Source organism: Triticum urartu, chromosome 2A, assembly GCF_056163025.1.
Source record: "Triticum urartu cultivar PI428250 chromosome 2A, HENAU_Tu73, whole genome shotgun sequence".
NCBI classification, from domain to species: domain Eukaryota; kingdom Viridiplantae; phylum Streptophyta; class Magnoliopsida; order Poales; family Poaceae; genus Triticum; species Triticum urartu.
In genome coordinates this window covers 664,914,679-664,931,011 of record NC_141874.1, presented here as the reverse complement: position 1 = coordinate 664,931,011, position 16,333 = coordinate 664,914,679, and positions in this window count along the sequence as shown.

The window sequence follows — 16,333 nt, the reverse complement described above, 5'->3', positions numbered from 1 at the left end:
TAATGCTTGTTACTATTAAAATTTTACCTCATGTGCGGCCGTGTTTATGAAATCTGAGAGTTGGCCAGTCGTCGGCTTCAGCCCCCACGTAGGTAGTACAGACATGTTCGGGATGGAATCTAAACACTCTGATCCAATTGTTTGGTCCTTGAAGGAGGTGTTTAGCGCAACGAACCAGGCAATCGGACTATGTGGTTTTATCACCCTCACTTAGCCATAGAAGTTTGACAATCAAAATTTAGGCGCAGCCCCTAGCATCCGAACTAGGGTGTTGTAAACACCTGATCAGGTAAGGACCGATTCATCGCGTAATGCGGAAAAAATCGCTAAAGATTTGAAACCTCCGAAGAGCTGACCGGCTCATGCCGCATCATGACAGTCAGTTTTCGGCTTTCTCTACTGAGGTGCTCATTCGAATAAACCAGGACACAATCACCGTAGTTCTCCCTTTACTACCCTAGCAGATATAGCGGAACGTAAGGTAGTAAGCACAGGAGCCGGGCAACCCAACTACTGACCAAAGACATGATTCGGAGCTAATGCATATAATGCTAAATTCGAGGTGCCGAACTATACTGTAAAAAGTGTTTGGACTTTGTTGCCATATTATGGGGCGCAATGAAGCCCCTGACAAATTAAAGCGTACCAAAATGTACGGGTGCAATTTGATAAGAATATCAAAAAAAAAGGTAGCAAGCTAGTGCTATGGAAGTTGGGCCGCAAACTGTTTCCATTATAGTTTGATTAATACGTCAAAGCGTATTTGTACAAGTAGTGCAATAAGCAACATGGCTATTTAATATGCCACAACCAAGGGAGAGCTGCGTGCGAGTCCTGAAAGCATTTTGGCCCTGGTCCTCTTCGGCATCGTCGTCCATACCGCTGATGTCTTTGTAGCCGTAATCGAGCATGTCGGTTAGGTCTTCGACAGTGGCTATGAAGTGGGTGGTGGGTGGGAAGCGAAATTCTTTGTCATCAGCCTCCAGTTCGAACCGGATATAGTTCGGCTGTGAGTCCCCCGCTAAGGAGAGTGTTTTTAATGAATTTAGTGTTGGAAATATGCCCTAGAGGCAATAATAAAAGCATTATTATTATATTTCCTTGTTCATGATAATTGTCTTTATTCATGCTATAATTGTGTTATCCGGAAATCGTAATACATGTGTGAATAATAGACACCAACATGTCCCTAGTAAGCCTCTAGTTGACTAGCTCGTTGATCAACAGATAGTCATGGTTTCCTGACTATGGACATTGGGTGTCATTGATAACGAGATCACATCATTAGGAGAATGATGTGATGGACAAGACCCAATCCTAAACATAGCACAAGATCGTGTAGTTCGTTTGCTAGAGTTTTCCAATGTCAAGTATCTTTTCCTTAGACCATGAGATCGTGTAACTCCCGGATACCGTAGGAGTGCTTTGGGTATACCAAACGTCACAACGTAACTGGGTGACTATAAAGGTATACAACGGGTATCTCCGAAAGTGTCTGTTGGGTTGACACGGATCAAGACTGGGATTTGTCACTCCGTATGACGGAGAGGTATCACTGGGCCCACTCGGTAATGCATCATCATAATGAGCTCAAAGTGACCAAGTGTCTGGTTACGGGATCATGTATTATGGTACGAGTAAAGTGACTTGCCGGTAACGAGATTGAACGAGGTATTGGGATACCGACGATCGAATCTCGGGCTAGTAACATACCGATTGACAAAGGGAATTGTATACGGGGTTGCTTGAATCCTCGACATCGTGGTTCATCCGATGAGATCATCGAGGAACATGTGGGAGCCAACATTTGTATCCAGATCCCGCTGTTGGTTATTGACCGGAGATTCGTCTCGGTCATGTCTACATGTCTCCCGAACCCGTAGGGTCTACACACTTAAGGTTCGGTGACGCTAGGGTTGTAGGGATATGTATATGCAGTAACCCGAATGTTGTCCGGAGTCCCGAATGAGATCCCGGACATCACGAGGAGTTTCGGAATGGTCCGGAGGTAAAGAATTATATATAGGAAGTACTATTTCGGGCATCGGGACAAGTTTCGGGGTCACCGGTATTGTACCGGGACCACCGAAGGGGTCCCGGGGGTCCACCGGGTGGGGCCACCTGTCTCGGGGGGCCACATGGGCTGTAGGGGGTGCACCTTGGCCTACATGGGCCAAGGGCACCAGCCCCAAGAGGCCCATGCGCCTAGGGTTTCAAGGGAGGAAGAGTCCTAGGAGGGGAAGGCACCTCCTAGGTGCCTTGGGGAGGAGGGATTCCTCCCCTTGGCCGCACCCCCCTAGGAGATTAGATCTCCTAGGGCCGGCGCCCCCCCCTTGGCCCTCCTATATATAGTGGGAGAGATGGAGGACTTCTTACCTCTTGCCTTTGGTGCCTCCCTCTCCCTCTCCAACACCTCCTCCTCCTCCATAGTGCTTGGCGAAGCCCTGCCGGAGTACTGCAGCTCCATCACCACCACGCCGTCGTGCTGCTGCTGGAGCCATCTTCCTCAACCTCTCCTTTCCCCTTGCTGGATCAAGAAGAAGGAGACGTTACGCTGACCGTACGTGTGTTGAACGCGGAGGTGCCATCCGTTCGGTGCTAGGATCTCCGGTGATTTGGATCACGTCGAGCACGCCTTCCTCATCCCCGTTCTTTGAACGCTTCCGCGCGTGATCTACAAAGGTATGTAGATGCAATCCAATCACTCGTTGCTAGATGAACTCATAGATGGATCTTGGTGAAACCGTAGGAAAATTTTTGTTTTCTGCAACGTTCCCCAACAGTGGCATCATGAGCTAGGTCTATGCGTAGTTCTCTTGCACGAGTAGAACACAATTTGTTGTGGGCGTTAATGTTGTCAACTTTCTTGCCGCTACTAGTCTTATCTTGCTTCAACGGTATTGTGGGATGAAGCGGCCTGGACCAACCTTACACGTACGCTTACGTGAGACCGGTTCCACCGACTAACATGCACAAGTTGCATAAGGTGGCTGGCGGGTGTCTGTCTCTCCCACTTTAGTTGGAGCGGATTCGATGAAAAGGGTCCTTATGAAGGGTAAATCGAAGTTGACAAATCACGTTGTGGCTTTCACGTAGGTAAGAAAACGTTCTTCCTAGAACCCTACTTTAGCCACGTAAAACTTGCAACAACAATTAGAGGACGTCTAACTTGTTTTTGCAGCAAGTGCTTTGTGATAAGATATGGCCAAAGTTGTGATGAATGATGAATGATCTATATGTGATGTATGAGATGTTCATGCTATTGTAATAGGAATCACGACTTGCATGTCGATGAGTATGACAACCGGCAGGAGCCATAGGAGTTGTCTTTATTTTTTGTATGACCTGCGTGTCATTGAGAAACGCCATGTAAATTACTTTACTTTATTGCTAAACGCGTTAGCCATAGTAGTAGAAGTAATAGTTGGCGAGCAACTTCATGGAGACACAATGATGGAGATCATGATGATGGAGATCATGGTGTCATGCCGGTGACAAGATGATCATGGAGCCCCAAGATGGAGATCAAAGGAGCTATGTGATATTGGCCATATCATGTCACTATTATTATTTGATTGCATGTGATGTTTATCATGTTTTTCATCTTGTTTGCTTAGAACGACGGTAGTAAATAAGATGATCCCTCATAATAATTTCAAGAAAGTGTTCCCCCTAACTGTGCACCGTTGCGACAGTTCGTTGTTTCGAAGCACCACGTGATGATCGGGTGTGATAGATTCTAACGTTCACATACAACGGGTGTAAGACAGATTTACACATGCAAACACTTAGGTTGACTTGACGAGCCTAGCATGTGTACAGACATGGCCTCAGAACACAGAAGACCGAAAGGACGAGCATGAGTCGTATAGAAGATACGATCAACATGAAGATGTTCACCGACGTTGACTAGTCCGTCTCACGTGATGATCGGACACGGCCTAGTTAACTCGGATCATGTTATACTTAGATGACAGGAGGGATGTCTATCTAAGTGGGAGTTCATTGAATATTTTGATTAGATGAACTTAATTATCATGAACTTAGTCTAAAATATTTACAATATGTCTTGTAGATCAAATGGCCAACGTAGTCCTCAACTTCAACGCGTTCCTAGAGAAAACCAAGCTGAAAGACGATGGCAGCAACTATACGGACTGGGTCCGAAACCTGAGGATCATCCTCATAGCTGCCAAGAAAGATTATGTCCTACAAGCACCGCAGGGTGACGCACCTGTTCTCCCTGCAGAACAAGACGTTATGAACGCTTGGCAGGCACGTACCGATGACTACTCCCTCGTTCAGTGCGGCATGCTTTATAGCTTAGAGCCGGGGCTCCAAAAGCGTTTTGAGAGACATGGAGCATATGAGATGTTCGAAGAGCTGAAAATAGTTTTTCAAGCTCATGCCCGGGTCGAGAGATATGAAGTCTCTGACAAATTCTTCAGCTGTAAGATGGAGGAAAATAGTTCTGTGAGTGAGCACATACTCAAAATGTCTGGGTTGCATAACCGCTTGACTCAGCTGGGAGTTAATCTCCCGGATGACGCGGTCATTGACAGAATCCTTCAGTCGCTTCCACCGAGCTACAAGAGCTTTGTGATGAACTTCAATATGCAGGGGATGGAAAAGACCATTCCTGAAGTATTTGCTATGCTGAAATCAGCAGAGGTAGAAGTCAAGAAGGAACATCAAGTGTTGATGGTCAATAAAACCACTAAGTTCAAGAAGGGCAAGGGTAAAAAGAACTTCAAGAAGGACGGCAAGGGAGTTGCCGCGCCCGGCAAGCAAGCTGCCGGGAAGAAGCCAAAGAATGGACCCAAGCCCGAGACAGAGTGCTTTTATTGCAAGGAAAGTGGTCACTGGAAGCGGAACTGCCCCAAATACTTAGCGGACAAGAAGGCCGGCAAAACGAAAGGTATATGTGATATACATGTAATTGATGTGTACGTTACCAGTACTCGTAGTATCTCCTGGGTATTTGATACCGGTGCGGTTGCTCACATTTGTAACTCAAAACAGGAGCTGCGGAATAAGCGGAGACTGGCGAAGGATGAGGTGACGATGCGCGTCGGGAATGGTTCCAAGGTCGATGTGATCGCCGTCGGCACGCTGCCTCTTCATTTACCTACGGGATTAGTTTTAAACCTCAATAATTGTTATTTAGTGCCAAGTTTGAGCATGAACATTGTATCAGGATCTCGTTTAATTCGAGATGGCTACTCATTTAAATCCGAGAATAATGGTTGTTCTATTTATATGAGAGATATGTTTTATGGTCATGCTCCAATGGTGAATGGTTTATTCTTAATGAATCTCGAGCGTAATGCTACACATATTCATAGTGTGAGTACCAAAAGATGTAAGGTTGATAATGATAGTCCCACGTACTTGTGGCACTGCCGCCTTGGTCACATAGGTGTCAAACGCATGAAGAAGCTCCATGCTGATGGACTTTTAGAGTCTCTTGATTACGAATCATTTGACACGTGCGAACCATGCCTCATGGGTAAAATGACCAAGACTCTGTTCTCAGGAACAATGGAGCGAGCAACCAACTTATTGGAAATCATACATACTGATGTATGCGGTCCAATGAGTATTGAGGCTCGCGGTGGCTATCGTTATGTTCTCACCCTCACTGATGACTTGAGTAGATATGGGTATGTCTACTTAATGAAACACAAGTCTGAGACCTTTGAAAAGTTCAAGGAATTTCAGAGTGAGGTTGAGAATCAATGTGACAGGAAAATCAAGTTCCTGCGATCAGATCGTGGAGGAGAATACTTGAGTCACGAGTTTGGCACACACTTAAGAAAATGTGGAATAGTTTCACAACTCACGCCGCCTGGAACACCTCAGCGTAATGGTGTGTCCGAACGTCGTAATCGCACTCTATTAGATATGGTGCGATCTATGATGTCTCTTGCCGATTTACTGTTATCTTTTTGGGGGTATGCTTTAGAGACTGCCGCATTCACTTTAAATAGGGCTCCGTCGAAATCCGTTGAGATGACACCGTTTGAATTATGGTTTGGGAAGAAACCTAAGCTGTCGTTTCTAAAAGTTTGGGGATGCGATGCTTATGTCAAGAAACTTCAACCTGAAAAGCTCGAACCCAAATAGGAAAAATGCGTCTTCATAGGATACCCTAAAGAAACTATTGGGTATACCTTCTACCTCAGATCCGAAGGCAAGATCTTTGTTGCCAAGAATGGATCCTTTCTAGAGAAAGAGTTTCTCTCGAAAGAAGTAAGTGGGAGGAAAGTAGAACTTGATGAAGTATTACCTCTTGAACCGGAAAATGGCGCAACTCAAGAAAATGTTCCTGAGGTGCCTGCACCGACAAGAGAGGAAGATAATGATGATGATCAAGATACTTCTGATCAGGCTCCTACTGAAATTCGAAGGTCCACAAGGACACGTTCCGCACCAGAGTGGTACGGCAACCCTGTCTTAGAAATCATGTTGTTAGACAACGGTGAACCTTCAAACTATGAAGAAGCGATGGCGGGCCCGGATTCCGACAAATGGCTGGAAGCCATGAAATCCGAGATAGGATCCATGTATGAAAATGAAGTATGGACTTTGACTGACTTGCCCATAGAACGGCGAGCCATAGAAAATAAATGGATCTTTAAGAAGAAGACAGATGCGGATGGTAATGTGACCATCTATAAAGCTCGGCTTGTCGCTAAGGGTTATCGACAAGTTCAAGGGGTTGACTACGATGAGACTTTCTCACCGGTAGCGAAGCTGAAGTCCGTCCGAATCATGTTAGCGATTGCCGCATTCTATGATTATGAAATATGGCAAATGGACGTCAAAACAGCATTCCTTAATGGTTTCCTTAAGGAAGAATTGTATATGATGCAGCCGGAAGGTTTTGTCGATCCTAAGAATGCTGACAAGGTGTGCAAGCTCCAACGCTCGATTTATGGGCTGGTGCAAGCATCTCGGAGTTGGAACATTCGCTTCGATGGGATGATCAAAGCGTTTGGGTTTACACAGACTTATGGAGAAGCCTGTGTTTACAAGAAAGTGAGTGGGAGCTCTGTAGCCTTTCTCATATTATATGTAGATGACATACTTTTGATGGGAAATGATATAGAACTCTTGGACAGCATTAAGGCCTACTTGAATAAAAGTTTTTCAATGAAGGACCTTGGAGAAGCTGCTTATATATTAGGCATCAAGATCTATAGAGATAGATCGAGACGCCTCATAGGTCTTTCACAAAGCACATACCTTGATAAGATATTGAAGAAATTCAATATGGATCATTCTAAGAAGGATTTCTTGCCTGTGTTACAAGGTGTGAAATTGAGCTCGGATCAATGTCCGACCACGGCAGAAGATATAAAAGAGATGAGTGTCATCCCCTATGCCTCAGCCATAGGTTCTATTATGTATGCCATGCTGTGTACCAGACCTGACGTAAACCTAGCCGTAAGTTTGGTAGGAAGGTACCAAAGTAATCCCGGCAAGGAACACTGGACATCGGTCAAGAATATCCTGAAGTACCTGAAAAGGACAAAGGAAATGTTTCTCGTTTATGGAGGTGACGAAGAGCTCGTCGTAAAGGGTTACGTCGACGCTAGCTTCGACACAGATCTGGATGACTCTAAGTCACAAACCGGATACATGTATATCTTGAATGGTGGGGCAGTAAGCTGGTGCAGTTGCAAGCAGAGCGTCATGGCGGGATCTACATGTGAAGCGGAGTACATGGCAGCCTCGGAGGCAGCGCATGAAGCAATTTGGGTGAAGGAGTTCATCACCGACCTAGGAGTCATACCCAATGCGTCGGGGCCGATCAAGCTCTTCTGTGACAACACTGGAGCTATTGCTCTTGCCAAGGAGCCCAGGTTTCACAAGAAGACAAGGCACATCAAGCGTCACTTCAACTCCATTCGTGAAAATGTTCAAGATGGAGACATAGATATTTGTAAAGTGCACACGGACCTGAATGTAGCAGATCCGTTGACTAAACCTCTCCCTAGAGCAAAACATGATCAACACCAGAATTCCATGGGTGTTCGATTCATCACAATGTAACTAGATTATTGACTCTAGTGCAAGTGGGAGACTGTTGGAAATATGCCCTAGAGGCAATAATAAAAGCATTATTATTATATTTCCTTGTTCATGATAATTGTCTTTATTCATGCTATAATTGTGTTATCCGGAAATCGTAATACATGTGTGAATAATAGACACCAACATGTCCCTAGTAAGCCTCTAGTTGACTAGCTCGTTGATCAACAAATAGTCATGGTTTCCTGACTATGGACATTGGATGTCATTGATAACGAGATCACATCATTAGGAGAATGATGTGATGGACAAGACCCAATCCTAAACATAGCACAAGATTGTGTAGTTCGTTTGCTAGAGTTTTCCAATGTCAAGTATCTTTTCCTTAGAACATGAGATCGTGTAACTCCCGGATACCGTAGGAGTGCTTTGGGTATACCAAACGTCACAATGTAACTGGGTGGCTATAAAGGTATACTATGGGTATCTCCGAAAGTGACTGTTGGGTTGACACGGATCAAGACTGGGATTTGTCACTCCGTATGACGGAGAGGTATCACTGGGCCCACTCGGTAATGCATCATCATAATGAGCTCAAAGTGACCAAGTGTCTGGTCACGGGATCATGCATTATGGTATGAGTAAAGTGACTTGCCGGTAACGAGATTGAACGAGGTATTGGGATACCGACAATCGAATCTCGGGAAAGTAACATACCGATTGACAAAGGGAATTGTATACGGGGTTGCTTGAATCCTCGACATCGTGGTTCATCCGATGAGATCATCGAGGAACATGTGGGAGCCAACATGGGTATCCAGATCCCGCTGTTGGTTATTGACCGGAGATTCGCCTCGGTCATGTCTACATGTCTCCCGAACCCGTAGGGTCTACACACTTAAGGTTCGGTGACGCTAGGGTTGCAGGGATATGTATATGCAGTAACCCAAATGTTGTTCGGAGTCCCGGATGAGATCCCGGACGTCACGAGGAGTTCCGGAATGGTCCGGAGGTAAAGAATTATATATAGGAAGTACTATTTCGGGCATCGGGACAAGTTTCGGGGTCACCGGTATTGTACCGGGATGACCGGAGGGGTCCCAGGGGTCCACCGGGTGGGGCCACCTGTCCCGGGGGGCCACATGGGCTGTAGGGGGTGCGCCTTGGCCTACATGGGCCAAGGGCACCAGCCCCAAGAGGCCCATGCGCCTAGGGTTTCAAGGGAGGAAGAGTCCTAGGAGGGGAAGGCACCTCCTAGGTGCCTTGGGGAGGAGGGATTCCTCCCCTTGGCCGCACCCCCCTAGGAGATTAGATCTCCTAGGGCCGGCGCCCCCCCCCCCTTGGCCCTCCTATATATAGTGGGAGAGATGGAGGACTTCTTACCTCTTGCCTTTGGTGCCTCCCTCTCCCTCTCCAACACCTCCTCCTCCTCCTCCATAGTGCTTGGCGAAGCCCTGCCGGAGTACTGCAGCTCCATCACCACCACGCCTTCGTGCTGCTGTTGGAGCCATCTTCCTCAACCTCTCCTTTCCCCTTGCTGGATCAAGAAGAAGGAGACGTTACGCTGACCGTACGTGTGTTGAACGCGGAGGTGCCGTCCGTTCGGTGCTAGGATCTCCGATGATTTGGATCACGTCGAGCACGCCTTCCTCATCCCCATTCTTTGAGCGCTTCCGCGCATGATCTACAAAGGTATGTAGATGCAATCCAATCACTCGTTGCTAGATGAACTCATAGATGGATCTTGGTGAAACCGTAGGAAAATTTTTGTTTTCTGCAACGTTCCCCAACATTTAGCACATCGCCTAAAGGTGAGTACCGGAAGATGTCCGCGGAGCTGAATTCGACGATCGATGTCCGATCAAGGTCGATGTACGCGGACGCACGTGGTTCGGAACCTGTAGCCGGAAACGAGTCCGAGGCTCCGGTGGCCCAGATTCCACCCGAAGTTAGGTCCGTGTGCGGCTCCAATGCCGCTGAGTCTGCGGCTTCCGTGGCGGGGTTGAGCTTCCCGTCCCCGGACGGCACGATGTGCTCCGGATCTAGGGCCAGAGCAGTTACAGGCGCTATCTCCTGAGTGTGGTCCGATGACAGATTTAGGTCATGTTCATCGCGATGGCAGGGAGCGGCTGCTGTGGGCTCGAATCCATCAAAGATCAAGTCTCCGTGAATATCAGCGACATAGTTCAAGCTTCCAAATCTGACCTGATGGCCAGGGGCGTAGCTGTCGATCTGCTCTAAATGGCCAAGCGAGTTGGCCCGCAGTGCGAAGCCGCCGAATACGAAGATCTGTCCGGGGAGGAAGACTTCCCTCTGGACAACATTGTTGTAGATGATTGACGGGGCCATCGAACCTCTTGAAGACGATGCAGCGGAACTCTCAATGAAAGCACCAATGTCGGTGTCAAAACCGGCGGATCTCGGGTAGGGAGTCCCGAACTATGCGTCTAAGGTTGATGGTAACAGGAGATGGGGACACAATGTTTACCCAGGTTCGGGCCCTCTATGTGGAGGTAATACCATACTTCCTACTTGATTGATCTTGATGAATATGAGTATTACAAAAGTTGATCTACCTCGAGATCGTAATGGCTAAAACCCTAAAAGTCTATCCTGTATGACTATGATTATCCTTGCCTCTACGGACTAAGCCCTCCGATTTATAGACACCGGAGGGGACTAGGGTTGTACAGAGTCGGTTACAGAGAAAGGAATCTTCATATCAGGGCGCCAAACTTTCCTTCCACGCCCAGAAGAATCCCATCCGGACACGGGAGAGAGTCTTCGGTCTTGTATCTTCACAGCCCATCAGTCCGGCCTACACATCACAGTCCGGACGCCGGAGGACCCCTTAATCCAGGACTCCCTCAGATTGACAACCCTTTTATCATGTTGGTTGCAAGGTTCTTGATTGTTTGTGCAGGTACTAGGCGATTTGCGTGTAGTCTCCTACTGGATTGATACCTTGGTTCTCAAAAACCGAGGGAAATACTTACGCTACTTTGCTGCATCACCCTTTTCTCTTCAAGGGAAAACCAACGCATGCTCAAGAGGTAGCACCATGGCGGTAGGTTTATGGGACCCTACCGCCGAGCCCCGTGGCGGTAGGGTGCTGGGGTTTTTGCCTGGGAACTTGCTGTAACTATAAATAGCAAATCCCTGGCGGTAGGGTGTGAGAACCTACCGCTAGGGGGCTTCACGATAAGGGGTACCGAACTGTGCGTCTGAGGATCGAAGATAGCAGGAGACAAAGGGGATGCGATGTTTACCTAGGTTCGGGCCCTCTTAATGGAGGTAATACCCTACTTCCTGCTTGATTGACTTTGATGGGTATAGGGGTTACAAGAGTCAATCTACCTCGAGATCGTAATGGCTAAACCCTAGCTGTCTAGCCTATATGAATTTGATAGCCTCTACAGACTAAACCCTCCGTTTATATAGACACAGGAGGGGCCTAGGGTTGTACGGAGTCGGATTACAGAGAAAGGAAACTACACATCCGGACGCCCATCTTGCTATCCACGCAAACGAGAGTCCCATCCGGACACGGGGAAAGGTCTTCTGCCTTGTATCTTCATGGCCCATCAATCCGGCCCATGTTACACAACCCGGACACCCGAGGACCCCATAATCCAGGACTCCCTCAGTAGCCCTTGAACCAGTCTTTCGATGACAATGTGTTTGGTACGCAGATTGTCTTCAGTATTGCAAGGCGGTTTCCTCCTCCGAATACTCCAAAGTAGTCTTCTGAATAAGAGAACTGTATCCCACTCTGTATAACAGTCACAACCCTCAACCACAACGGCACAATACTTAATCAAAATAAGGTCTGTCTAATGATAACTTTTTCGGTGAAACGTTACGGCTGGCCTCTTTATCATTTCGAACCATTCTTTGACCTCCCACTTCGCGTTTCGAGGCGCGGCCTCTATTGATACGTCTTGTCAAAACAAATATCATGTCCGCTTATTGTGGGTTCCTCATCACTACGGGTTTGAGTAATCTAACCGTGTCGTTCGCACGAGCTTTTAGAAACGGACGAGTTTTAAGGCTTATGGAAGGGGGGGCTTAATATTCACTGCCTATATAAACGGATAAAGATCCATCTTTTTACCCCACGCCTTCTTCCTTCCTCTACTTCTCGGCATTTATCGTTGTGTGCCAGCAAAACCGACCGTCGTGGCCATGTCGCCAGGCGGGCGGCTAGGCCAAAGTTCCCAGTCCGCAACAACGCCAGCTTGTTTCCACATGCACACCTGCCAAACACCTATGCGTGCACGACTCCATCTTCTGCCGCTAGCGACGTGGTATATGTCATGCATGCCAGTCCTATCACTGGCGGAGCACCCCAGTGGGCAAGGGCTGGTGGCCGCCATACCTTGAATCGATACAAATTTTCTTGTATACCTACGCTGCTACGCATAGTCGAAGCCATCACTGAAAAAATCACTAGCACATTGGGCCACGATGCTGGTTGTCATTTACTAAGTCCAATGCCGGACTGGATAATGGGCCACGCCCCACGACAGAAGCTGGGCCAAGTCGCCATGTACATGACCCACACCGCAGTACAGCACACGCAGGACGGCAAGGTACACCCAGCTCCCCCATACTGTTTCCTTAAAAAAACTCCCCCATGCTGAGATGCACACCACAATCAACACAGAGCAGCAATCTCAGCTGGCTAGCTAGAACGGTGGTGATTCTAAAAAAACAAAGTTAGAACGACGGTCGCGGCTGGCCAACCAGGGCGAGGTGGATGACCGTGGCTGTGGCCGTCGAACAAGCGGGCGGCGCCTACAGTCTAGCGGCTGCCGGCAGCGAGCGACGGCATGGTGGTAGCCAGCTTTGCGTCCTTCATGGTCGGCACCACCATGCGGCATCTTCGTCACCAACAGAATATGAAGAGGAAGGGAAAGAGGAGAGGTAAATTTCTCTGGATTTTAGTGACATTTTTTAACAACTTGTAATTTGCAATTGTAGTAATTCTAGTGACAATTTGAAATATGAATTGCAGATTTAACCAAGATATTATGAAGTACTCCCTTCATTCCAAAATAAGTGTCTCAAGTTTAGTGATTTGTATTTAATTTAGTACAAAATTAAAACAATTATTTTGGGACGGAGGGTGTACTTGGTATCGACACTAGGTCAAATCCAAGCACCCGTGAAAGTGTCCTTCACGGAGTATTATGGTTTTGCATAAAGAAAAATTCTTAAGAGTTCGCCCCACCATAAAAAAATTCGTGGTCCGCTTCTGAGTCCTATCGTTATGATTGTCCCGTTCTGATTAGTTTAAAACATCATCGGCAACACTCTTAGCTATTAGTGTTCGAAAGAAAGAAAGAAAAAATGCTCTTAGCCATTACAGCAATCTCTCCATGGTTTGTTATTTGCTATAAAAGGAAAGTTGCGATGTTATAATTAATCTGTATATAAAAAGGACGGCTATAGTTTTAGTTAGTCGATTGATGACTACAAACTCCAATTTATGCTGTGCTGTAGCAACATCTGAAAACGGAACTGTTAGTTGGCTGAATGGTACTCCCCTGTAGTAGTACGTACACCTTCCTAACGACATGTATACCAACCCTACATTTTGCTTATTTTTTCAAATGCATGTTCCAGTAGAGTTTTTCTTTTGTTTCCAGGTGCAGTACTTTGGAAGGTGAGGTAACTATAAATAATAAAGAAACAGATACACGTGTGTCGTGCGGTGGCTGAAATCATCTCATTGGGATTTACTACGTTCGAACACATTGTAATAAGATAGACACCGAGTTCACTGTCGGCGACGGTAGGAAGAAGGATAAGAGGCAATACGGACGGCTGCAATGTCAAAATGGAGGATGTGGACGTGTCTGTGTGGAGGAGGATCTTTAAGCATGCTTATTGTGCGAGGGATATGTAAGTATTTTTTTTCCCGTTGCAATGCACAGGCACAGACCCTACTCATTGTGCAACTGCCGTGCGTGGTGTCCGCCAGCCGACGTATATTGAGTCCCCTTAGCATTACCGGGAGAAAGGAGTTTGCAACCAGCAGGTAGCAGCACATGTTATTCCTAACAATTTCTTTGTGTGGTTTGATCTCGAATGAGGATTGGAATCAATTAAATTGTAGAACAACAGATCACCTCAATCTCCCCTACTTCTCCCGTCATGTATCATGTATCATGCATATGAGATGTTCCAATAAACGCCAGGGAGACGAACGAATCTTTGGTTGGATGGTAGAAGGACAGTGGTATTCCCAGCTCATCAAAATTTAAGTCCTAGATTTGACATTAGTGCTCGCATTTCTGGATTTATTTTAGGCATTTCGACGATATGCTTTCGGTGGGACGAATCCTCATCGACTACGATGTCTTCTATGGCGTCTTCGTTAATCTTAAAATCATATGCCGGCTCAATCTCTCGGAGGTGCTTATAGGGATAGAGTGCGCGTGCGTGCAGTCATACCATGTTCAACCAAGAAATGCCAAGGAGAAGCACTAACAGCATGGAGATAGTAGACTAATCAATATAATTAATCTGATGACTGGTTAGAAGTATGTACCAAATGTCATATTATTCCTTGACCAGTATAAGTACAGGAACGACCATATTATCGGTGGGGGTGAAAGGAAGATAAAAGGCTAAACATCTGTGGTGAAATAGAGGATGTATATATGTCATGGGCCTCAAGCCAGGTTTGTTCGTCTAACTATATGATTCTTCACCCGTTGTAACGCATGGGCCTTTTTCTAATGTATTCCTATGTATTCTTATTCATCTCTCTTATACGCAAAACAAAGGCATGAATCCCTAAAAGCGCTCCAACGGTGGATGCTCCACCGGTAGCTCCTAGCTCCGTTAGAAAACTTTTTGGCCACACCAAGGCTCTCTCTAGTCTCTAGTCTAGTCCTCCACGCCTCCACCGTCTCTGTGAGTGTGGCCACGCGCCCATGCCGTCGTGCCATTGAACGCGACGAGATGACCGTTTTCATGCCTCCACCGCAGTACACGTACCCAGCGCCCGGCCGGCAGCAGCACATAGCAGTACTAGTACGTGGACACATGGATGGATAGCACAGCACGCCCCGTCCGAACTCCGATCCATCGGGGTCAGGGGACCAACGCAACTCGCAAGGATTACCACGTCCGTCCTACTCCTACTACGACCTAACTCGATCGCAGGAAGAGAAGGAGTTTGCGTGATCGCGGCGCGCACTCGCCTGGGCGCACATGCCCGTCGTCGGCCCTGCCGGGTGTTGCGAAACCGGTTGCACCACGCACGTACGACGCACGGCCATGCCCACCGACCGGTCTAGACACGCGCGCACGTCCCCCGTCCCCGTCCATGATCCGTCCACTGCCCATGGACGGATAAGCCTCAACCGCTATTCTATGCCGATGGATGCGATGCGAGGTGACGAGGTGTAATACCATGCATGCAAGCCTTCGCTTTCTGTCGCATGATGCGCCCTCGTCCCGTCGTCTCGTCCACTCGTGCTGCAACAGAACGAAAGAGGAGAGAGCACACCTGTCTTGAATCCTGGTCCATCCGTGCCATTGCCTGCCGTCTGCGTGCCAAGCCACCCGCCAGACTTGCCGGTACACTACTGACGTATAGTAGGTACCCTGCACCAGAACAGACTTAAAACGGTACCGGGGCACCGGGTACTCGTGTGCTTCCGAGAGCGGCAACACGCAAGTGCAGGCGCCACGGCCCCACCCTCAAGGGTTTACAGCCTGTTCCTCCACCAACTCCGGAAGCTTTGCCTTTGCGCGGGCAGATCCAGCGTCTCGCATCATGGCACTTTCTCCTCCTCAAGCAAATCATCGGCGCCCATGCATCTTGATTCTTGACCAGGGGAGGCGAACCGTGCCGCCTTGCGTCTCGTCTCAACACGCTAAAGCAAGTCGAAAAGAGGAAACGGGGATGGCTATCCAACGCCCCGAATGCTCCCATAACTTGCCCATCATCAAAAGGAGGTTGCTGCTCACCGGAGGATTGCACCGGAAGCTATGCCCGGATCGGGGAAGGCTTGCCGCCACCCCATCTCAAAGCAAAAACACGCCAGACGCTGCTCTCAACTTCATCTAGCCACGTGACCCAAGGATCGATTAAACGGCAAGCAAAAGAGCATCGCATCTTCAACTAGTTCGCAGGTTTACTCAAGGAATTGACGCTACATTGGTAAGCCAAAAAAGGAGTTATTCAGCAGTAAGACTAGCCACAATGGATAGTAACATAGAGTAATAATATGAGCAATAATATAAAGTAATAACATGAGCAACAGTGGCGGAGACAGGC